Genomic DNA, 23049 nt, shown 5'->3' with positions numbered 1-23049 from the left:
AACAAAAGGCCGTTGTGAACTGTGTACAAGAGTTGGTGAGAGTTTGTCTTCTGCCCCTTTTTTCTGTGGGAGTTATTTCCTGTTGTTGACTAGAGTTCTTTATTTAGAACCACCTAGCTTCAGAATGCCTGCTAGCACGCAGAAAAGTGTGTATTTAAAACATAGGCTTATTTCAAGACAATCTCTGAAAAAAAGTCACATTACCCGTGCACTGAGACAACATCATGTTCCCCGAGGTCAAGAGAGCATGTGGGCTTTATTTCTATCCCTCTATCAAGAGACCTAGAATAAGAAAGAATCAAAATGCATTTGGTATAGCAGCCAGTGGTCACCTCAACAAGTGAAAGATATTTATTTCATGGGTAAATGTGTTTCCGTTGTTTGAACACACACACACACACACACACACACACGTCACTTTTTAGTGCTAAATGCGTTATTTGGCATATTAAGGAAGTAACAAGCCTTCCATATTTTGTGAGGAAGCCTTTATCCTTTCTGGCATGATAGAAGTTAGCCTGGCAGGTGAGAAATACACCCCAAACCTGGGCTTTATACCAATTATTCTCTTGTACTTGACCTGTCAGCTGGGCTTCCTATTAAGAACTTTAGATTATTATAGTGTTATCATTGGATTTTACAGTCTGTTATTAAGAGAGAGAGTAGGACAATATATCAAAACGAATGAAAAGAATAAGTTATTACTGAAATAATGGGGGATAAATAGATACATCAAATATAAATACTGCCCAGTGCTTTATTAATAGATATTGGAAATTGTAGGAAAAAACTTGGGAAGTTCTACTTCACAGGAACCATAGGGAAGAAAGAAAAGAAAAAAAAAGGAAGAAAGAAAGAAAAGAAAGGTATTTTTTTAACGTGATGAAATCTAAATCAAGAAATTCAAATTGTTTAGTCCAACATACTTCCTTGCTTTTCATGTTTTTAAAAAAGAAATTAAACATTATAGATAAAAGAGAAGGCACCTGTGTGTCTCTCCTTGATTCCATTACCTTCCTCTGTTTACCAGAGGTAACTACTTTCCTAAATATTTTTTATCTCTGATGTTCGTATTCTGTAGTTGCAAACCTGTGTATTTGTAAACAAATGTATAGCAATATTTTGCACGTTTTAAAAGATTTTGTATAATGGTAGTATACTGTACATATTTAACAGCTTTCTTTGTTTTCTTCAACATTTATGTTTTTTAAGATTTAACCATGTCGATATATGGTACTTGTAGTACTTCTTAACCACTATAGTTTTCAAGTGTACCAGTTGGTTCTCATCTTGATGAACATTAAGGTTGTTTCCAGTGTTTAGCTATTACAAGCAAAGCTGCTACGAACATTCTTCTGTGTCTCCATGGGGGATAAAAGCTAGAGTTTCTCTGGATTCTAGATTTAGCTCTTCTCATCCAGAATTCCTCCAAAGAATTAAGCTCCAGTACCCTGAGGCATCCATCATATGTAATGAGTTAACAACTGTGCTCCTGTAAGTCTAGAATGGTTCCAGTGTTGGGCTGGAGCCAGAGAGTGATACCTGCCTCTGAGAGCGGTTGTGTGAATCTCTTTCTGAGTCTTGAGTCCTTTTGGGAAGCTTGAAATCAGCCGTGATAGGGGTATTCACACCACAGAAATCAACAAATGCTACAAATAAAAGCTCCTTTCCTCATCCACCTAGCTAAACATTTACCAGCACACGACTGGTTTTTAGCTTTATACCATCTGTAGGAGAATTGAGGAAATAGCCACTTGAATCATTTTCTGTAGGGCTTACTTTTTCATGGAACCCCAGTAAGAAAGATTGCGTGTCTGTGTGTCGGACGTATGTGTCTCCAGAGTTACCAGATCATGCCAAATCATCTCCAACCCCAAGATGGTCAGTCTGGTAGTTGTGAACTATCTTTTTATAATTTGCATTTTTCTAATTACTGATGAGTTTGAGTGTCTTTTCACATGTTTATTGGACCTTTAAATTTCCTCTTTATCCCCTTTTCTGTTGGATGTATATGCCTTTTAAAAACTTGATTCAGAAAGGTTCTTTATTCTGAATTCGAATCTTGTGTTGATCATATGAATCACATACATCATTCCACAGCCTTTAGCTTGCCTTTATTTGGTTTAATTGATGTTTAATTTTAATGTCATCAAATTATCTATCTTTTTCTTTATGGTTTCTGTACCGGGTGTCTTGTTTCTGAACAGTCAAAAGGTCTCGGCAGGAAAGAGAATTCCATTCAAATGATACAACTCCTGAGACTTTAGTAAAGGGATTTTTTACAGAGATGTGACAAAATTTGAGGCATGGAGGACCAACAACTCTAGGAAGCTGTTCCTATCCTTAAATCTAAAGGGGAAAGGGGGTGGGGGGAATGGTGTTGCTTGAATTTGTTAGAGTTGACGCCCTGGAGAAGGGGCCACCCACAGGAGCTGTGGGTGTGGAGGGATGGATAGTGCCATGACAGAGGCTCGAAGAAGGAAGGATCAGGAGAGAAATACCTCTTTCCCCTCTGGCTCACTGGTCTCCTTCTGTTGCCTTGCTTTCACTGAATCCAGCTGGCAACCAGTTGGCAAAAGAGCTTAGTTCCTAGGGGGTCAGTGTTTCAAGGCACGGAGCAAGGCAAAGGCAAGTAGAGAGTGAATCTTAGGAATTAAACAGTAATTTCACATTCCTTATCCTGAAGCCATAAACATATTCTTCTATATTCTCTCCTTAAACCTGTTAAAATTTTGTTTTACATATTTAGACTTAGTCCACCTGAAATGTATTTTTTTGGAAAATATTAGGAACCTCATTTTATTTTATTCTTCATGAAGTTAACCAGGTGACCCTTAGCCATTTATTGAATAATCTGTTCTTTCTCACTGATCTGTAATATGACCTGTGTCATATTTTACGCTTCCATATATGCGTGGGGCTATTTCTGCACTGTCAAATCTGTTCTGTTGATTTATTTATCTATCCCTATGACACAACACTCTCCTTTACTAGAAATTTATAATAAGCCTTGATATCTGACAGGACACATCCCCCATTTTGTGCTTTAAACTTACTATAGCAATCTTTCACCCTTTGCTATCCCAGAGGATTTCTGGATTTCCTTACCTAGTCCCATAAAAAAAAAATGGGATTTAAATTAGAATTGCATTTAATTTATTGATGAGTTGAGGGGCGAGAGAAGTGATATTTATAAAGTATTAAGTATTCCTGTCCATAAATGGTATAGCTTTCCATAAATTCTGTTCTTTTCATCTGAAGAACTTTCAGAAAGGTTTCTGCTTTCTCACTTTTCATTTTTAGCCAAATGTGAATATAGTAATTCTGGAGTCTTTATCTTTATAGCTGTTATTATCACCCAAACTAAAAGTATGATGTCTAACAGTTCTAAAGTGGTAACAAATGAGAATGGATTGAAAATGAACATCTGATTCATTGCAATTTTTGCCAACCTTTTTGTAATTTGGGCCTTAATTTCTTAAATATTGTTAAAAGGAAGTATAAATGCTCTTGAAATTACAAGTATTATTCCCACAAAAGCTAGTTACCTGCATCCCCAGCGTGGACAGTACTACTCTGTATAATAAGGCCAATGAATCACTGCAAAATCAGGGAATCTGGCCCTTTAAAAAGTGAGGGTTTTTTGTGTTTTGATGATGTGACTCTTTCACATTTATATTTTCTCCTAAAAGAATCATCTTTAGGAATGATTAACTACATATATTGTGTGAGCAAACTCAAATTCATAGCGTGTACATTGATTTGTAACAGAACAGCACACCAGTGGGCGTCTATGCTATAACATGATATTCTCGCACTCTCCTTTCTAAATTTGGTGTCTCAGATTCAACTTCTGTTTTTAAAAAGGGAAGTTACATATAGCTCATTCACACTATTATTTTCTCCTTAAAAGCCAGTTTCTCTGATAATTGCCCATTTAAGGAGTTTCATATAACTCAAACGAGACTTCTCTAAGAAAACAGTTTTGAAACAAGTGTTACTTAGCACGCTTAAATTTTTTGTTCAATATTTAAAGCATGTTTAGAAAAACAGCTGACTGGCCACACAAGTGTATCTGATGTGTCAGTGTTTATCTGGGATGCTTGCTTGGGTTTTTCCTACTTGACTTCACTTTGTGCATTTCTGAAATTTTAAATTAAAAAAAAACTTTAACTTAAAAATATAACCTTTTTTCAATTTAAAGCAAGGGGCCAATATGATTGGACAGTTGGATAGTTTTGAAAAAATTGTGTATTCTTGTTTATTCTGGCAACAAGTCTTTAAAAAAAAATAGTTCTACACTGGTGACTAAGAAAAGTCTATACCATTTTACCCAAGTGTTACCTATCTTCCAGAAAACCCAGTAAAAATTCAAAGTGGCAAACAAGCTGATTCATTTTTAGTTGTATACTATGCTTACATTTAAACTGGGTTCTCTGGCCACATGCTTATTTTCTAATGATACCTCATAGCCTCAAGTTAGAGGCATTTCCTGGGCATCTATACACATTAAAGCTTTGCATTTTTTTTTTTAACTTCTCAAAGTAGAATTTTTACAGCTGGGACTTCAAAAATGACTTAAATATTTTATTTACATTTCCCAAATTACCAGAGTTCTCTTAAGTGACTTCTGTACTCATTGGTGATTTAAAGGTACACATCCTAGATAGTTTCTACAAGAGATATGAGACTCTGTTTAGCCAAAAATAGAATTTAGCCTAGCCAGTTATATAAATGCTTGATTTTAAAACATAAAAGACAGCTGGCATTAGAGTAATACTTTAAAAAAAATTATTTTTCCTGTCATCATTTTGCCAAGTTTTCCTGGAAGTTAATATTGGTTGATGCTATTCATAATGTATTTGACATTGGCATATTTTTATATTTCATGACCATGAATGCATAAAGGTGTCAGTTATGAGTGGGCATTTGAACCTTTCAGATAATCACTGAAAATTTGGATAGGCGAGTCTTTGCACATACTCCCTCTGTAATTATCAAATGCTGCTGTGGTTTTAAATATCGTTTGATTGAGACCTTTAATTCTTTTTTTTTTTTTTTAAGATTTTATTTATTTATTCAACAGAGAGAGAGACGGAGCAATAGGGGGAGCAGCAGGGAGAGGGAAAGGGAGAAGCAGGCTCCCTGCTGAGCAAGGAGCCTGACTCCAGCTCAATCCCAGGACCCTAGGATCATAACCCAAGTCAAAGACAGACACTTAACTGACTGAGCCACCCAAGTGCCCCAAGACTTAATTCTAAAGTAGGAAGAGAAAATCCTTATAAAGAAGTACAGAATGGTAGAGTTAGGGCATAATTTATCTGCAGGGTTATTCCCCGCATAGTGAGACTGTATAGACAAACAGTACTATGGGAGTGCCCATTAGTCCTTGTAACTATGTTAAACCCAACTGGTATATTTTAGAATTGCTGAAAAGCAGTTACAAGGACAATATTATATTACTCACAGTGATTCTTCTAATTATGAAGGTCCTCGAATACCACTTAAAAATTCATGGTATATGGTTATTTATACGTGTTATTTACACACACACACAGCGCTTAGTGAAAAGGCAGTGAGAGGAAAACATTAGCAGGAAAGATTAACCCTTTGAGTTGATGAAGCTGGTATAAACTCTTCGGCATTCTTTGAATTATTCGTTCAGTGAAAACTTACAATACCTGCTGTGTCAGGTACTGTTCCAGAGGCTAGAGACAAAGTGGTAAACAAGAATGCCAGTTTTGCAAACCGTAGTAGAAATGAGTGAGGGGACTGAAGGGTGTGATGAAATTTCTTTCTTTTTTTTGTTGTAGTGTTTATGGGTTATTAATTCTGTGGACTAAAATAGGATGCTAACAAAGCCAAGGACAGGGAGGGTTGCGGGGTTGGAGTTCTTTGGGTAAGAAGTAGAATTGTTATTTTATGACTCTAGTGTAGGGTCAAAGCAAAGTGGTTTCCAGGTCATGGCACGGCACTATGCTCCTGGTGGCCTCTGCATGTCAACTTTGTACTTCCTGCTTAGAAACCACCTTCCTTTCATGAGGACTTCATGTTCTTCTCTTCTCAGGACCCTCAGCTGGGTCTTTACTGGCTCCCACAAATAATTTCAGTGAATGTTAGAAATCTCACAGCCTCCTGACTTTCTTTGTCCTTGGGAGTGAGCTTGATAAAGGAGTTCAACTGGTAAGTCCATCCCCAAACCTCTGTTTAACTCCTCTGTAAGATGTGGGAAGGAGTACCTGTCCTGCCTATGGCATGGGGAAGGTGTTATGAAGTGTGAACATGTAAATCCACATGAAAGTACCTTGTAAACCATCCAACTACTATCCAAACGTTGGGGGCATCCGGGCTGGGGGGCCGGCGGGAATACAGATTTCCCTGCTAAATGACCTGAACCAAAATGGGCAACAGATCCAGGAGAATGTGGATAGATTGCTCAAATCTGTCTTCTAGATATGAAAGTAATTCCAAGAACATATCCTATTAAATAGAGTATATTGTCATTATTTGTACTTTTCTTTTTGAAATGTGTGAATGTGAAGTTAGCCTTATATTCCTCCAGTTTGAGCAGATGATCTCATTGGAGCCTAAAACTCCTCCATGGGGGTAGTCTCCATTGTAATCACTTTTTTATAGACTCCTAACTCTGGGAAGGGGCTGCAGAAGTCTTTGAGCCTGAGCACCTCCTTTTGAAGGCTGTGAAAGCAGGCCCCGTGATGCCAAGGGTCTGATTCAGCCACCCTGCTGGCTGTGGCTGAGGAACTAGACCTGAAATCTCCTGACCAACAACCTGTGCTCTTTTCCCCAGAACCTGTGCTGCCCCTAAATTTGTGACATATGGATTAAGAAACTAAAAAGTCAACAATTAATCACAGTTAAGTGATGTATTTGTACAAAATCTTCCAACTCCTGCTCCAGGACTCATCATCTCATCAAGCTGGTTCCCAAGGACAAGGCAGGCCTGGAGGCCACACGATTTCTAACATTTATTTGATGTTTTCTGTGGATGCCAGTAGTGCCAAGTATCATGAGAAGACTATGAACTTCTCAGGAAGGGAGGATGGTTTACAGACAAGTAGTACAGAGTCAGCATGCAGAAGCCACTGAGAGGGTGGTGCTGTACAGGGAACTGGGGACGAGGAAAGATGCTTTTAAGAAGCCACCACCAGTCTTCAGTGGAGCAGCATCCAGCAGGAAGGAAACACTGGAGTTGTTACCAGGAAGGGCCTTCGCTTTCTAGCTGAGAAAAGAGTGAGAGCAAAGGCTGGAGTCTCTAAGAAGAGCTGCTCCCAATTGGACCTCAAAGTTTATCTGAAGATTTTAACGTCAAGTAGTGGCAAACGGAATAGGAAGGAAGCTAATGCCCAACAGAAGCTATCTTTTCTAGTAATGGTTAGAAGGGATTAATCAACGTTAGGAAAATAAAAAAAGGTTTTAAAAGCATTTTCTTCAAATATTATCATTAAGATTTTGTCCCAAATTAGGATTTCAATACTGTCAGAATTTTTTTTTTTTTTTTTTTTTTTACTGTCAGATTTTTAAAAGAGAGGAAGGCATATTGCTAACAGAAGAATAACCCTCTCTCAGAACATGAGGGAAGGACTGTCAATGCAAAACAGGCCAGTAAGAATTAGGGAAGCTTTGCAAAAGCAGCCCTTCTCTGGAGTTGAAGTTCTGCTTGTGTGAGCCATGACTTCAGGGAGAAAGAGGGAAAAAACCTGACAAAAGTAGGTGGAGAGGAGTCTGCAGAAGTGGACGTGTTAAGGTGCTCGGTTGCTACCATGAAGCTTTAAATTGCTAGTGGCTGCAAAGTACTGAACCTGTCTGTGCCATCTTTGTGAGAAAGTAGAGTTTTCCGGATCACTGTGTCCTGTATCAACTCCTTGGTATCTCAGTTGGGTGATGTGACTTCCAGAACTTGATTTTGAAGTTAACGGTTTTAAGTTATCAGTGAATGGGAAGTCCAGGTTCAGTGAGATGTCTGTATTTTCCATGAAAAGATGATTTAGCCCAGCTGGCCGCATACAATGTGTTTCAGTAACTGACATGTTTATCTTATTTTTTCTCCATAAGACCAACATTTCCCAGGTATATAGGTGGAGTTGATTACTACTAGTATTTTAAGTGGAACCACAGATAAATTACAGTAAAGGAGAAAGAAAAATTAAAGTTTAGAACCGTTTTAAAGTCTTTGTTTCTCTGGTTTATACAGCGGGCTTGTCCTGGTGTCATTTCTTGGGTGCATGCTAATGAAGTGCTAAAAGTGGCCTTTGGTTAGTGAAGTAGTCTAGTAGTTTGCAAGACCTGAAGGCACAGAAACTCTCAAAGAGAAGCAGTGAAGTGCAAACTAGTACCCAGAATACAAAGCACGCTTGAGAAGCACCTCTCTGAAACTAAACTAATGAGTATTTTTGCAAATTACCATCACCGTCCTGTACTTACAAGAGCCATGTTTGTTTTCTCCCCAAACGGATATGTTGCTGATAGTTGAATGTGGATGGCTGGCCTCATTTCTTATACGTGAAAGTGAGAAGGAGAAACTCTAAACTCTAAATCCTGAGGGTAGGATTATTTTAAATGGGCTTCTTAAATGTTCCAAAGAGTGAGAGTGAAAAACCACACTTACATGTTCACGAAACATTTCTTGTTCATTGGCTAGGAATAAGCAAGGCTTTCTTAAAAATCAGACCACTGCATACTGAAGGGAGTTGACTTCAAAAGCCCAAGGGAGGGCTCTTCCTATCTGTGGAGTTGGGCTCCCAGGGCCAGGCAGGGATTGCGGTGCGGGCTGGGGGGGGCTCGGCCTGGGGGAGGGGCGGTTAACCACCTTGTGTCGCACCACAGTAGCAGCTGCCCAAGCTGCCACTTCATGCTTTGGTGAAAGATACCAGAATCTAAAAGTGGGGGAAGTGGAACCCGTATATATAATGGGCACACTCTTAAGAGGCTACTTCCTTTAAAAGTGTGGAAAGGTGAAAACCTTATCCCCCAAAGACTCAGGTTGCTCTCCCAGGAAGTCAGAACTTGGAGACACAACAGTTGTCACTTTGACCTCAGTTCTTTTTTCTGACCTCAGTTCTTCTGTACAGGAACGCTGCCTTTGGAAATCCATTTGGTAGAGAGTACCCAAGTGTCACAAAAATTCTGCAAGTCTAACTTGCTGCTAACTTCCATTCATGAATAACAATTTAAATTTTAAATTCAACAGAGCCTCTGGCCTCTGCTGCAAAGATATCACAGGAAGAGATTACTGCAGCTTCTATTTCGATGGCTTTTCCTTAAAGTGAGCGCTTGAAAGTATAAGTGAGTGGGTGGTTAGGAAACTGTTAGTAGTTACCGTTGTCTCGAAAAGGCAGAACTCTGGAAATGAAAAATATCTTGGCTTTTGCAGCAAAATGTTTGAATGCTCCGCCACCCAGGCAGAGACTGAGCAGGACCTGCAGAGGGCCCCGAGCACTACTTCCATGATGTGTAATATGGAGCGCCACTAGAACGAAACTTTCCAGAGATATCCACAAATAATTAGGCTTGGGCATTGGTTACACTTAAAAGAAAAATCCGTGAGATTTTAATTATAGTGAGGGTCAAGTAAGAACCTTTTTTATTCTCCTTAGAGATAAAACAAGAAAACAACGCCGTCCCTACCAGCATTTTAACCCAGGTTTAATTTCAATAAGATCATCAATTTAATTGATAACAAAATTATTCCAGAAGACTTGAATAGGTCTCAACCGGTCTTGATGGCAACGACTTTAGGTTAGCTAGGCCTTAACGCTTTCTTATCCTTAACTATAACTAGTGTAGTGAACCCCTAAACGCCAGGGATCTGAGACGGTAGTGACTGGAGTGGCAGCCAAAATCTGAAGGTGCCTGAATCACTTTTCTGTAGCATCTTTACGCTGGACGCGCGTGCAATTTTTAAACGGAGCATTCATCTTCCAGGGGGAGCCTGTCTCTCTTTTCCTGGTGTTTGTAAATTGGCACAGCTCTCGCAATTAGTAGAAATGCCCCTGCTACGTGGAAGTAGGTGCTTTCTTAAGGGGTGGGGGTGGGGAAGGTGGTGCCCTGGGAAGTTCGGCCTCCGACCCCGAGCCTGGCTTCCCTACCTGCGAGCGCTCCGCCCGGAGGAGCGGCGGGGCTCCGTCCTCCTCCCGGGGAGCGGCTGGCTCGGCGACCCCCGCAGCCCCGGAGCATGCCCCGGTGCAGCCCCGGAGCAGCCCCGGTGCAGCGCTGCGGGCCACGCGTGCGCCCGGAGGCGAGGGTCCCGGCTGCAGACGCTCCCGCCCCCGCCCCCCGCCGCCCTCCGGGGACCGCGAGGACCCGGTGACCCCGGGGTCGAACGCCGGGCCCTCACCTCCGCGGCCCCCCTCCCCCGCGGGACCCTGCCCGCCCCGCTGACCGGCCCCGAGTTGCCGAATAGCTCAGATGCTTGTCATATTTGCGGTCGCGCGACTCAGCGGGCTGTGCGCGCGCTGCACTCGCCGCCGCCTTTGTCACCAGCCGCTCGGTCATTTGCATGAGTGTTTTCTGGAGTGCGAGGGGATTGCGGGCGGGTAGCGGAGGTCCCCTGGCCGGACTGCCTCTTGTCCCTCTCGCCATCTCCGTAAGTCTTTGCTTAAGAGAAAATAAAGGGCGCGCCGGCCCGAGGGGAGCGGGGGCGGCGCTGCCACCCGACGTCTCCCGTGCTCCGCCTGCCCCTTCCTGCTCCTGCGGCGGCCGGGCCCGGCTCGGCATTTATCGCGCCTCCCGGGACCGCCGGGGGAGGGGGCGGGGCCTGGAGGGGGCGGGGCCCGGGGAGGGCGGGGCCGGAGGGCGGGGCCTGCGGCGGCCGGGCCCGGCTCGGCCTTTATCGCGCCTCCCGGGACCGCCGGGGGAGGGGAGGGGAGGGGAGGGGAGGGGGAGGGGGCGGGGCCTGGGGAGGGCGGGGCCGGGCGGGGGCGGGGCCTGCGGCGCCGGGGCCGGAGCTCGCGGGAGGCTCGCTGGCCGCACGTCACTCCTGCACGGCGGGTGCTGGAGCACGAGCTGCCGCTCGCTCGGGCAGGGCGCCCCCTCCGCCCGCCTCCCGCTTCCTCCTCCTCCGCCGCCGCCGCCGCCGCCGCCGCCGCCGCCGCCACCATTGTATAATGCTCCGAGCGCGCCGGCGGAGGACTGCGGAGTCTTAGCTTCGGTCTCGCCGGCCGCCCGCTCCCCGGCGCCACCCTCGGGCCCCCGGAGCGGGGACTCCGCATGGACAGGGAGTAGCTTGAGGAGTGGGCGGAAACCCCTCCTGATGCGTTAGTTCCCAGGTGGAGCTGCATGTGGTAAGTTCTCCCGGCGCCAGGCTGGAGGGGATCCTCGGATGCGCCGGGCTCCCGGCGGGTGGGGGGCGGCGGTGGGGCCGGGCCGGGGCCCGAGAGCGGAGGGCGGAGGGCGGAGGGGGGCCCGGGGCCGGGGGACCTGGCCCGGTGCAGGTACCCGGAGGAGCGCGCCCTCCCCCTGCTGCCCGGCCGCGCACCCTGAGACCCCCGGGGCGGGGGCGGGGGCGGGGGCGGCGCCGGGCCCCCCCAGCCTGCGCGGGCTGATCTGCTGGGGGAAGGGCGGGGGACGGGCAGTCACGGGCCCGGGTCAGGAGGGGTCGGCGCTGCCCGGAGCCCGGCGCTGGGGCCGAGGCAGCCTGAGCTGTCGCTCTTACAGCTGGGATGTGTGTGCGTGTTGTGGCCGTTGTGTCGTTGTGAACGCACGAGACTTTTTTTTTTTTTTAAGGCTCGGATTGCTGGATTCACTTTTGGGTTCCTTGACCGGGTCTTCATCTAACTTGCTATGGTGTGTTTCTGTGAGTTTGCCTGTGCTTTTAGCTCGAAAACCTCCCCCTTCCGCTCGTGACAAGTGAATGGATTTTGAATATATGTGTGTATTAAACTTAACGTGACTCTGGCTTTTGAGTTAGAAACCTACAAGTCATCTTGGTGGTAACCGCCTCTGCCTGAGAGGGAGGGGGCCGAGGGGAGCCAGCTGGCCCTGGCCCTGGACTTTGTACCTCTAGGGCCGAGGGTGCCGTCAGAGGGCCAGCGCATCCAGAGAAAATCCCAAGTTGTTCTTGTTTTTATTCTTGGCCCTCAGCTAGTTAGCTTACCTTTAGCAGAAGTAGTAGCGATAGAGATAGGAGGAGTCTTTTGCGTTTAGTCTTAAATTTCACAAAAAGATTAGGTGTACGTAGCCTGTCTTAGGATAACTTTTTGCTTTCAAAATGGGCAGTTTCAGAATGTTTCGGGTGGTAGAAAGTAAGTTTTTACAGGCTCTGAATGAGGAAGGGCAATCAGCAGGGCGAGACATACAGCCTCACACGATAGCAGTTTTTATTCGAACTGCATTGGGCAGCCCCGCTTAGTCTTAAGGAAGGCAGAACGTGTTTTCGAGCTTTGTTCGCGAAATAAGCTTTTTGATTTCCCAATGTATGTTAAGAAATGTCCATAATGTGTGTGTAAAGAACCTAGAAGTTGTCGCAGCCAATAGGATCTGCGAGGCCTTAAGTGCTCAAAGTAGCATTTTATAATTAAGGACTAGTCTCTGACAAGATTGAAGTGGGCTCTTGGCTCCACTCAACCCCTGGAGGACAGTCCACCTGAGAGCCTCTCCATTGTTTTGCTGAGGGGGCTGAAGGGGATAGTTGCTCAGCTAACCAGAAGGCATGCCTCACTCCAAGAGCTCCTCCCATTGCTCCCACTTTTTATAGCAGTCTATTCTGATTTGAGTGAGCGAGGGTGTGCTGTGAGGGTGAAAATACCCATCGGAAGACCCAGCTTCTGGCCTGAGCAAGAATAGCTTCTACGTGGATCTCTGCTTTTCCTGTTAATTTTATCAGTTTCTTTGTGGAAAAAAAAGAAAGACAAATGTTGGAAAGTTTTCCTTTAGCCTCACTGACTGATTTAGAGAAATTATATATTAATGTGAAGTTGTTTATGTTGCTCATCAAGTTTGGAACCCTTGGAAATACCCCCCCCCCCCCCATTAAAACGTACATAACCATGTTGCTGTCAGGTGACAAATCCTACGAAATGGATTTGATAGTCTTTTTTTTCTCTCCCCTTTTAACAGTCTGTTCCTTGCTGTATTACAACAGGTAGGAGAGCGGACTCACAATTTATAATACCAACCAAGTATATACAACAAGAGGTGTCCTAAGGAACAGTGTTATTGTCAGGCAAGTGTCACAGCTTCTTAGGTAACAGCTGCTCAGGCTTCTTTCCCTTTAAGAACTAAGAGAAGGATATTAATTCAGATTTTGAAATTCTTTAGGCTCCCGTTTACTGAATTGTCCCTCTTGGAAGCTTTTTTAGCGAGAAACTGAAATATAAATTTTACTCAGTTGCCGTGCACTGTATTATTAATAATGAGCATAGAAAATAGTAAAAATTTTGCTATTTTAAAACTCACTCAAATGTATGTAGCAACTGATATTTTTGGTATCCACTATTTTAAATAACGCTCCAATGGCAGAATAAAAGTATAACAGTACTTTAGAGAGACACAGACACAAAACATAAAAAAAGGTATGGGGAGGTCAAAAATACAGACAAATGCATAAAGGGGAGGTTCTTTTTGCTTAAATAAAGTAGCATACTACAAATTATTGGTATCAAGTTATATTACAAGGCTATCCTCTGTCAAAATATTTTACACTTTAATGAACTAAAAAAGGTAAAATCTACAACAGGAACTTTTTGAGTTTGTTTTTGGTTTTTTTGCTGTGGTTTCTTGCTAAAGATTACTAGTAAAAGCACGAAGCTTTATTTCGTATTCCATTTATATCAGAAAAATCAAGACCACTGTCAGTATTGTATGTAGATTACAAACGTGTAGAGATAAATGTGATATTGAGGAGTGTGAACTTTAATTCACTTGTAGAATTTTTTTAAAACTCTTGTTGCTACAGAAATTTCATGTTTATTGTTATGGCATATCCTGTAGGAGATGGTTCTAGTCACAGTAGTTTCTTGGCACAGGACAGAAAGAGAAAGAGAGAGGTATCTTTGATTACTGAGTCCAAAGATCGCATATATGCTAAAGGCACCAGAGGGCAAGCTTCAGTTTTAAGCGAAAAGTGGCCTTACAGTAAGGGTAGCACCTACCTTCATAGATCTTTCCATTAATACTGAGCAACAGAACATAAAAATTCTGCAGACACTTGCATATACATAAACCATAATTTTCTACCTACTGTTAATACTTATTACTTAAACAGGTGATAGAAACCCATAAGCTAGGACTCCTGCTTAAGAAGTATGTGAATATTTAGTTTTAATATTCTTGAAGGAAACAGCTACTCACCAAAGTTGGCGTGTCTTTAAAAAAAAAAATTGTCTCCAATGGCCAGTGCAATTGGTATGAAAAGCAAACTTCTGCCCTCTGTGCAGATGCTGGGAAACCCTGTGAACAGAACTGTCCCCTGGAGCGCCCATCACTCATTGTGTGGAGCAGTGTCTTTCTCCATGAGCACTGTGTGGCAGTTCATTCTTTGTATGAATCTGTGAATGGCATATGTCAGGCCAATAAGACGACATTCCTATTCTGGGTAATAAATAGATGCCTTGTGCTTTTTTTTTTTTTTTCTTTTTCTTTTTCTTTCTTTCTTTTTTTCCTGAAGATCATGAGACAAACAAAAACATGCTTGGCAGTCTAAAAAAATTTTCATTGAAACACAAAAATTTCAAAATAAAAAATCACAGTATCTTTGAAAACATATGACTTTTACTAGAACAAAACCAATGCTTCTCACTTCCCCTCAGCACTTGAGACAAGACAGTGCAAATTCCCTTTTGGAAATTCGGCTCTCTTTGTGGTTCTGAGGGTTCCAAAACCTGGAAAGGCTCATTCGTCTCCAGTCAAAGTCTTCTGTCCCTCGTCTGAACTCAACTGGAAATACCTGCCAGGATTCACTGACACGGACACCACCATTTATTTGATTTATGTATTTTAGGAACCCAGGATCGCACAAGCTGTCTTCTGTCCCCCTGGCCGCCCTGGGTTCAGAAAGGAGCCGGGCATCTGCTGGCCCGTGTGGCCTCCCCTTGCACTCACCCACTGGGCGTGCAGCGCTGGGCCCGCCTCGGAGCAGGCCTGGCCGGCCAGGGACAGGCAGGCCTGGGACGGGGATGGCAGGACGAGGGGTGAGTGTGCCCGGCCCGGCACCGCCCTGGGGGAAGCGAGCTATGCGGATGCGCGGGGCGGGGGCTGGAGGGAGGAGAGCGGAGGGCAGCTCGAGCCACCACCGTGCAACCGCTACAGCAGGTCTGACTAGTTTTAGGTGCCCAAAGGCAGCTTTGTTTCTCTGGTGACTCCAGGTAGCAGCAAACCTAAATTCTTAAAACTGATTCATGTCTGAATTACTATCTTTCTGTCTCCCTGCAAGAACCTGTAACTTTGCAGAGTTACCAAGCGGTTCTCAGGTTTTTGCCGTAATAAGCTTCATAGGCGGTTAACTGCCAAGAAGCCCCCTACACCAGGCATCTTCTGTGGTTCTAGGGTGTTCCGTGTGGAATAGTGAAGGGAAGGGATTCCGGCTCTTAAGGGCATTTTCTGTAGGCACACTCATGGTTAGAGAGGGCTGTGTGAATCCGTGGAACAAAAGAAAAAAAGAACTACTTGAATGTGCCACGGTCACAGAGTTACACACGGATATGCCACTTGCTTGCTGCAGATCAACCTTTAGCTCCTTGCTCTCCTCTCCTGGTGGCTGCTTATCATTCCACGCCACGCCGCAGCTCCTGGGGCTTGGAGCACCCCACCCTGGTGTTTAGAAGTGTTACCGGAGTTGAACTCAGGGAATCTCAAAGTCCCAAGGTCATCTCTACCCCAAAACAGGTTTGCATAAAACTCTAGCCACACTAACTGAGATAACAAGGTGGCAACTGTTTTAAACTGATCCTCCCTGAGTGGTTAGCCCATTTTAAAATAACGCATGTGACAGATTTGCTTTTCAGATTTCTCTCCTTGGAGGGAGCCTCCATGTGCATTTGAACTCTGTGGTCTGCAGCTGAAGAAGAAATGTTTGTGCTGCCTCTCTGCTTGGCATGAATTTGGTGATGTTCTTTTCCGAGTACTTTTTAAAACAGGCTGATTTTTTAAAAATATGTTTTACCGCATATGGAAACGTAAAATAAAATCGATTTCACCTGGTGACGATCGTTAGCTCGAGCGGTTTACAGACTCAAAGCGTGGATTCTTCCAGTGGCACCTGCCTTCTTGCTTCTGAAACTCCTGAAGATAGGCAGGGCGAACGGCATGTTAGGGGTAGCAAGTGCAGTAGGCTGGAGGAAGGCTGTGCTTAGGGGTCACTGAAGGTCTTTGAAGTGTTAGGAGGTCGGTTCCGTAGAAAACTATACTTACCACGTTCAGTGTGGTACTCTGGCTATTCCTGCTGTCTTCCACCAAGTGACTTTCCATTCCATGGGTCTTTAATTATCAATATGCAGAAGTCCTCATAAAGAAATAGGTTTTATCTCAAGGTAGCCCCAAAATTACTTTTAAAAATGAATGCTGGCCATATTTACAAACCATCATCTACTGCTCTCTGGTTTAGTTTGTCTGTTTTTTTCTACTTTGTGAAATTATTCAAGTATATGATATAAAGTTTAAATTGTCTTTGTAAAACCTTATCACTAGCCTGCCTAATTCTTAGGAGTAACTAAAATAAACATGCCAAGTATGGATGTCACTCATATGGGACTGCACCCTCCATAGTTTACTCCCTCTCATGTGTCTCTTAAGTATATTTCTGTTATCCTATACCTTCAGTTAGTTTTTATCCTCTCATGTATGTCTTGTTGTAGAAATTTCTTTTAAGGAAACCAGATTTGGACCATTACGGTACAGGGTTCAGTTTTACTCATTAAGTGAATTTTAAAAAATAACTAGACTGCATGTGGAAGTTAAAAGACAAAATTTGTTCGATATTTGTGAGGCATATTTATAACCTGTCTTCTTTAAAATGATTTTTTTTACAGTAATAAAGCATTCTGAATTTGAGTTTAAAAACCCCTCATAGGGATTCCTGGGTGGCTCAGCGGTTTGGCACCTGCCTTCAGCCCAAGGCGTGATCCTGGAGACCCGGGATCGAGTCCCGCATCGGGCTCCCTGCAGGGAGCCTGCTTCTCCCTCTGCTTGTGTCTCTGCCTCTCTCTATCTGAGTCTCTCATGAATAAATTAAAAAAATCTTTTTAAAGTAAATAAATAAATAAAACAAAAAACCAAAAACCTTCATAGTCCATAAGAAACACTTGCATAGAAATGCTTCCTGATGTAAGTAACATGCTTAGTTTTTGTTAGTTTCAGTGGCAAGTAGTTGGCTAACAAAGCCTGGAAGACAACCTTTTGTTTTAACTAAAGATGCAATTTTTTTTAATATACAGATTCATTCTAACAAATTACATTGGCCTGTTTTAGGGTGACTGTTTAATATATCCGATGGCTCTCTTTAAAAGAAAACATACAAAAAAACTGTCACTTAACTTTTGGCAAAGCATCTGGTTTCTACCCTAAGCCTTTTTATTCCCCTTGACATTGTTTATTAAGGGTCTCTAACGTGAGGGGAAAAACAAGGTATCTTTGGGGAAAAGACGCTACAGGAGAGTTGATACCAGAATCCCATCCAAGCAATTATAAATACAGGAGAAAAAAATATTTTCATTATGCGCGGGAATGGGGGTGGAGCAAGGCCGCCTCGCCTATACGGACACATTATCTCAAGGGAAAGAAAGAAATTGAAGTCTAAGAATTTTTTCCCTTAATTGATTATGAGTCTTTAGATTCAGCATGTTAAAAGATGTTCCTGACACCCAATTAGTATGAATTAGCATCGTAATTCTAACAATTGTAATAAATTATTATAAAAATAATATGTTTATAAAGTTTCAAATGGAAAGATTGGTGATAATAGTTCATGGCTCATGGACATTATTGTGGAACATACAGCATCATAGAACCACAACTTGTAATTTGAGTAGAAAAAAAAACTTCAGCAAGCTAGTTACACAGTAACTGGTTTCATTATCTAAGGTTAACTTTGTTACATTTTACAATTAAATGGCTCCTCCCCGTATCCTTTATGAAGTTTTCCCAAATAACTGCCTGAAGCAGCTGTCTGTTTAGCGTGGAAGCACTGTTCTGAAGAAGCACTAGGATTATCGAAGGCTTTTCAATACTAGTACAATTCTTAATGCTGACACCAAGACGGACTCCTGGTGTGGTTGGGAGTCCACTTTAGGATCCACCCCCTCCCCTGGAAATTCTGAACTGTTGGCTTCTCCCAAGTCCTGACTTGGGTTTGTATGTTTGTATGTTTGTTGCTGCTGTTGTGCGTTCTCACTTCAGGACTCCTCCAGGGGTTTCGACCTGTGGTTTTTGAAACGGCAAGTGTCACTTGGGTACAGGCAACGGCCTTTCTCTCAGGACAGCATTTTCAGAGCCTGACCCGTAGCCCAACATGACTTAGTCGGGTCTTGGCAGGGCTGTTGGCTTGCTTCGCAGGGTCCCGCGCGGCCTGGCCCGTGGGGCCCCCCTCCTGGCCTGTGCGGGCCTGGGGAGATCCCCAGGTCGCTGCCGGGCGCGCCCCCTCGCGGCTGTGCCTGCGCCTCTTCTCGGAGCTGGAGAGGAGTGGACTTGCCCCGGGCTTGCTTGTTTACCCGGCATCGGCTTCGGCCTCGACAGCCGCCTTCTGGGGAAGCTCACCATCGAGTCATGGAGAGTTCTCGCCGACGGTGCAATTGATGTATTGCGCTTACTTGATTTTTCACTCGTGGGATTTTAAACGTCTGTATGGACGCGTGGCGTTGGGAGGGTGTTTTTAACTTTTTATTATGGAAAATTCCAAACACCCGAAAAGTAGAGTGCAACGCATCCCCTTGTACTTATTACCCGGTTTCAATAGTTGTCGACGTTTTTGTCGATTTTATTTCAGCTCCATGACCGGTTTTTTGTTTGTTTGTTTGTTTCTAGAGCATTTTAAAGCAAGTCCAGGCATCATGTATTGGTTATGTTTTTGTTCAACTTAGGAATCTGTATATTTCTGCTTAGTCTTTTATTTTAAGGGTGTGGTGCTTTTAGCCAGAATCCCCAGGTAAAATAAACTAAATAGTTAGCATTTCCACTGTCTTTGGAAGAAGGTGACTGGTGTCCCCAGTTTCTTCAGGGTTAGCTTAGAACTAAAATGCCCAGCTGGTGGAGGAACCAATAAGGAGGCTATTAGAAACCCTTTATACTACTGAACAGTTACATTCTGAAAAGACCATTTTTCTTTCCAGATGTTTATTAGCAAGGCCATAATATATTCCAAAGAAATATTTACTTGAAACATTCTCTTCCAGAATTTGAGTCTGTTTTGCCTGCTAAACGCAGTTAGTTGTCCAGGTTTAAATTTCTGCTTTTTTTTTTTTTTCCAAGAGAAAAGATTATATTTGACAAACCAACTGTGTCTGAAACTGTCCCCAGTTTCACGGAAGTTTGGAAGTAAAACTCCTGAGAGGGAAAGCTGGAGTTTCTTAAAATGTGGACTTCAGAAGACATTCATTCGCAGAGAGTAAAAGTTTTTTGTTTTTATGTTTTTCAATTTAGTTACAGGCGGACTCCCTGGCCGGGTTTGGGTTTTATCTCTAGGCTTTAAGGCGCTGTCGAGAAAGCCGAGAGGACTGTTGCCTGGGTCCCCAAGGCAGTGCAGTGGGGGGGGGGGTGTCCCCCCAGACCCCCGAGCCCCCCCAGACCCCAGCGCAGCGGGCAGAGCCGGAGGAGGCGCCGCGGCAAACAGTGGTGTCGGGTTACAGCTTCAGAATAGCGCCCGAGCGCGCCTAACTGGCTTCATCTAGTGACTGGCTTCATAATTACATTGCTGATTTGTTAGGGGAGGCTTTGTCTTACTTACCAATTAGCATGGATGTTACTGCAGGGACCTCATCCTGGATGAGCTTCGGTTGGATTTTTTTTTTTTTTTTTTTTTTTGCTCTGTTTAAAACACACACACACACACACACACACACACACACGCACACACACAAAGCAAAACCCCTTCCCAGTGCGGGCAGCTTTAGGGGTTCTGTTACTGACACTGTCCCCTGTCCTCTGGGAGTCCTGGCCCTGCCTGTAATAAGCAGAGAGGCTTGCTCCCCATTGGAATTTTGCCCCTGTTTCCGCCACTCCCCGAGGCCAGAGGCAGTCACTTTGGGGTCTGAAGGCCGCCTTTGGGAGGGCTGGTTCCGCCCGGTCTCCCCCACCCACGCCACCACCCACCCCGAGCTGGGGGTTCTGTTACCACCTCCAGGAGCAGCGTGGCGATCGGCACAGCCGTGGGTGGCGAGCCCTTGGAGGACTGGGCCTGTTCCTGTTGCTGTTTCCGTGATCCTGTCCGCCTGCCCCCGCCACCCCTCAACCTACCGCGTCCTTTATAGGGTGGCCTTTTTGCTTTTTGTTTCTGGGTGTGTTCTGTTGTTACTTGGGGGAGGGAGGGTGTTAAAAAGTGTAGACATTATCAGATTTCTGAGTCCTGTGTGTTTTTTAAGGTGTACTATTTTACCAGTGTAAAAAGTTGTCTAAGCAAGTGTGGCTCCCCCCCCCCCCCCCAGTTGGATCCGGCTTTTCCGTCCTGCCTGGGAGTTGCTGTGTGACAGTCTGACAGGAGAACCATTTCTCAGAGTTGTGCCCTGTGGCCGGTGGGAGGTGTCCTTTCTTAGGCACAGAAGTTCTCTGTTTGGACCACCTCAAACACAGGACCCAGAATGCATCTTAAGGCAAGTATATGGGGGGAGGAGAAGAGAAATGAGAATATTCCGTGCTCAGAAGTTGTCTCTGAGCCATTTCTCTGGCCAGCCTCGCTTTGGGTCTTGGTCGACTGTCACACGCACACACAATGATTTTTGCCAAGGGCACTCCTTCCTTCTACTACTACCCCCAAAAGAAACTGAAAGATTGTGTGTGTTTCCACTTAAAGGGCTGTGGGTTTTGGCAGCACAGGATGTCAGATGAGGAAATAGCCCCTGCTAGCCTTTCTGAAGACACTTGTCACACATTTTGTCTTAGGTTCTTGTTTTCTTCAGATGAAGTTGATCCATGAGATCAAACCATGGTTCTGAATTGTTGGCATCACTGTAAATGTCTCGTTTTTATGCTTTTTAGCGTCAGCTTTGGTACTTCTGTACCTTCAGCAACCAGCGGTCACATTGCAGGATACAGTTGAAGAGATTAGGGATACGGCTTCCAAAGCTCCCCTTTGAACTGGGAGCCTTTTTCTCAAGAGCTATTAACTGTATTTTTATAATTTTTTTAAATTTATGATAGTCATACAGAGAAAGAGAGACACAGGCAGAGACACAGGCAGAGACACAGGCAGAGGGAGAAGCAGGCTCCATGCACCGGGAGCCCGACGTGGGACTCGATCCCGGGTCTCCAGGATCGCGCCCTGGGCCAAAGGCAGGCGCCAAACCGCTGCGCCACCCAGGGATCCCTTAACTGTATTTTTAAAACATGTTTTTTGAAAGTATAGCATGCACACGAACACACGCACAGACCCCAGGTTTGCAGGCTGGTGACCGGCCCCCCAGGAGCAATGCCCCCCGCCCCACCTACCCTTCCCTGACTGCAGACATCATGGCTTAGCTCTGCCTCCTTAACTGACTTTTAAAACAACATGTCAATCGTGAAGCCTGCTAACACTCCTGAGAAGGGAAAACACTGGATTTCTAGTTTTTATTTACTAGTCGAAAAGAAATTGGAACAGGCTCTTGAAAATGCATACAAGGTATGAACCAGTTCGGCCTTGAGGTGTTTTGAAGAAATGATCTACATCCTTTTTGGACCAGCACATAGTCAGAAAGTCAGCCCTCCTGGTAGGCTGAGGAGACTTCCCATTCAGGGCCCCACAGGACCAGGGATGCTGCGGGGGAGACGGGGGGGCTGGGGCCTGTCCCTAGGAGTGCTGTGGAAAGCCTGCAGGTTAAAGCAACGGGTTGTTGGGAGGGTGGGGATGTGGGTGGGTGACAGAGGTGGTAGTTTGCAAAAGTAGATTTAATATTATTTTTTTTTAAAGGTTTTATTTATTCATGAGAGACCCACAGAGAGAGGCAGAGACACAGGCAGAGGGAGAAGCAGGCTCCATGCATGGAACCCGATGTGGAACTTGATCCTGGGACTTCAGGATCACGCCCTGGACCCAAGGCAGGCACTAAACTGCTGAGCCACCCAGGCGTCCCTAGATTTAATAGTCTTAATTTAAATATAATACTTATGTTTGACAGTTCAAATAGCATTAAAGGAGAGGGTGTTTTTTTTTTTTTAATTTTAAGGCACAGCTTTTAAAAAGTTGAAAAACATGGAGTTAAAAAGAACTTTATTTATTTATTTATTGAGTTTGCATTTTTTCCTTAATGCCTTAACAATTCAAAAGCTATGAAACGTCAGCCTTTTAACACATGGGTAACACAGAGGTACTGTTTCAGTTCCGTTTTGGACACTGGGGTTAAGGCCTCACTAGCTTATACTCTGAGATCACAGCCAAGAAGAATCTGGGTCCCACTGAGCCAGTGGGATCTGATGCATTAGGCTGAGAAGCTGGGCTTTACCATTAAAGTTAAACTGAAGACCCTTTAATTCTGCATAGGCTTTTTTTTTTTTTTTTTTTTTTTAATGTCAGTTGTCAGTTGCCATTGCAAAGGCACTGTTCATTTCTTTTTTTTTCCTTACTTGCTTAGACACAAATAGGGAAGACCTTTGGACTCAAGATTAATTGGGTAAAAATATCCACAGGCTTAAACATGAAATGGCCAGATAGGGAAAAGAGGTGGTTGTGGTTCTCAAAATAGGGTCCCCAGACCAGCATTACTTGTAAACCTGGAAATACAGATTCTTGGGTTCCCACACTAGATGTGCTAGATGAGAATCTTAGCGGCAAGGGGGCCAGCATTCTGTGTTACAAGCCCTCAGGTGGGTCGGATGCTCCCCATGTTCGAGAAGTGTGACAGGCATTCATTCACGAGACAGCCTTCTGAGAGCTAAGGTTTCCCTGCCCACCCGACGTGCCTCAATCCAGCC

The 23049-nt window shown here is 44.3% G+C and overlaps 1 protein-coding gene across 4 annotated transcripts in view; it reads left to right on the top strand.

Moving 5' to 3' along the window:
- The window catches only part of SERTAD2 (SERTA domain containing 2), a 114081-nt gene that overhangs the window by 80157 nt on the left and 10875 nt on the right, over positions 1-23049 (top strand). Inside the window, exons 3-4 of one of the 4 annotated variants that reach the window (XR_013389791.1) lie at positions 6068-6183; positions 6809-8176. The exons of 1 other annotated variant lie outside the window; for it this stretch is intronic. The gene's annotated coding sequence lies outside the window, so the exon portion shown is untranslated. Of the gene's footprint in view, positions 1-6067; positions 6184-6808; positions 8177-10406; positions 10604-10980; positions 11301-23049 lie in introns of those variants that run through there. 2 more of the 4 variants (XM_077915646.1, XM_077915644.1) reach the window with 2 other exon arrangements.

Source organism: Canis aureus, chromosome 11 (assembly GCF_053574225.1).
Source record: "Canis aureus isolate CA01 chromosome 11, VMU_Caureus_v.1.0, whole genome shotgun sequence".
NCBI lineage: Eukaryota > Metazoa > Chordata > Mammalia > Carnivora > Canidae > Canis > Canis aureus.
The sequence above is the reverse complement of the archived record's forward strand: the minus strand, read 5'-3'. Positions and strand labels throughout refer to the sequence as shown.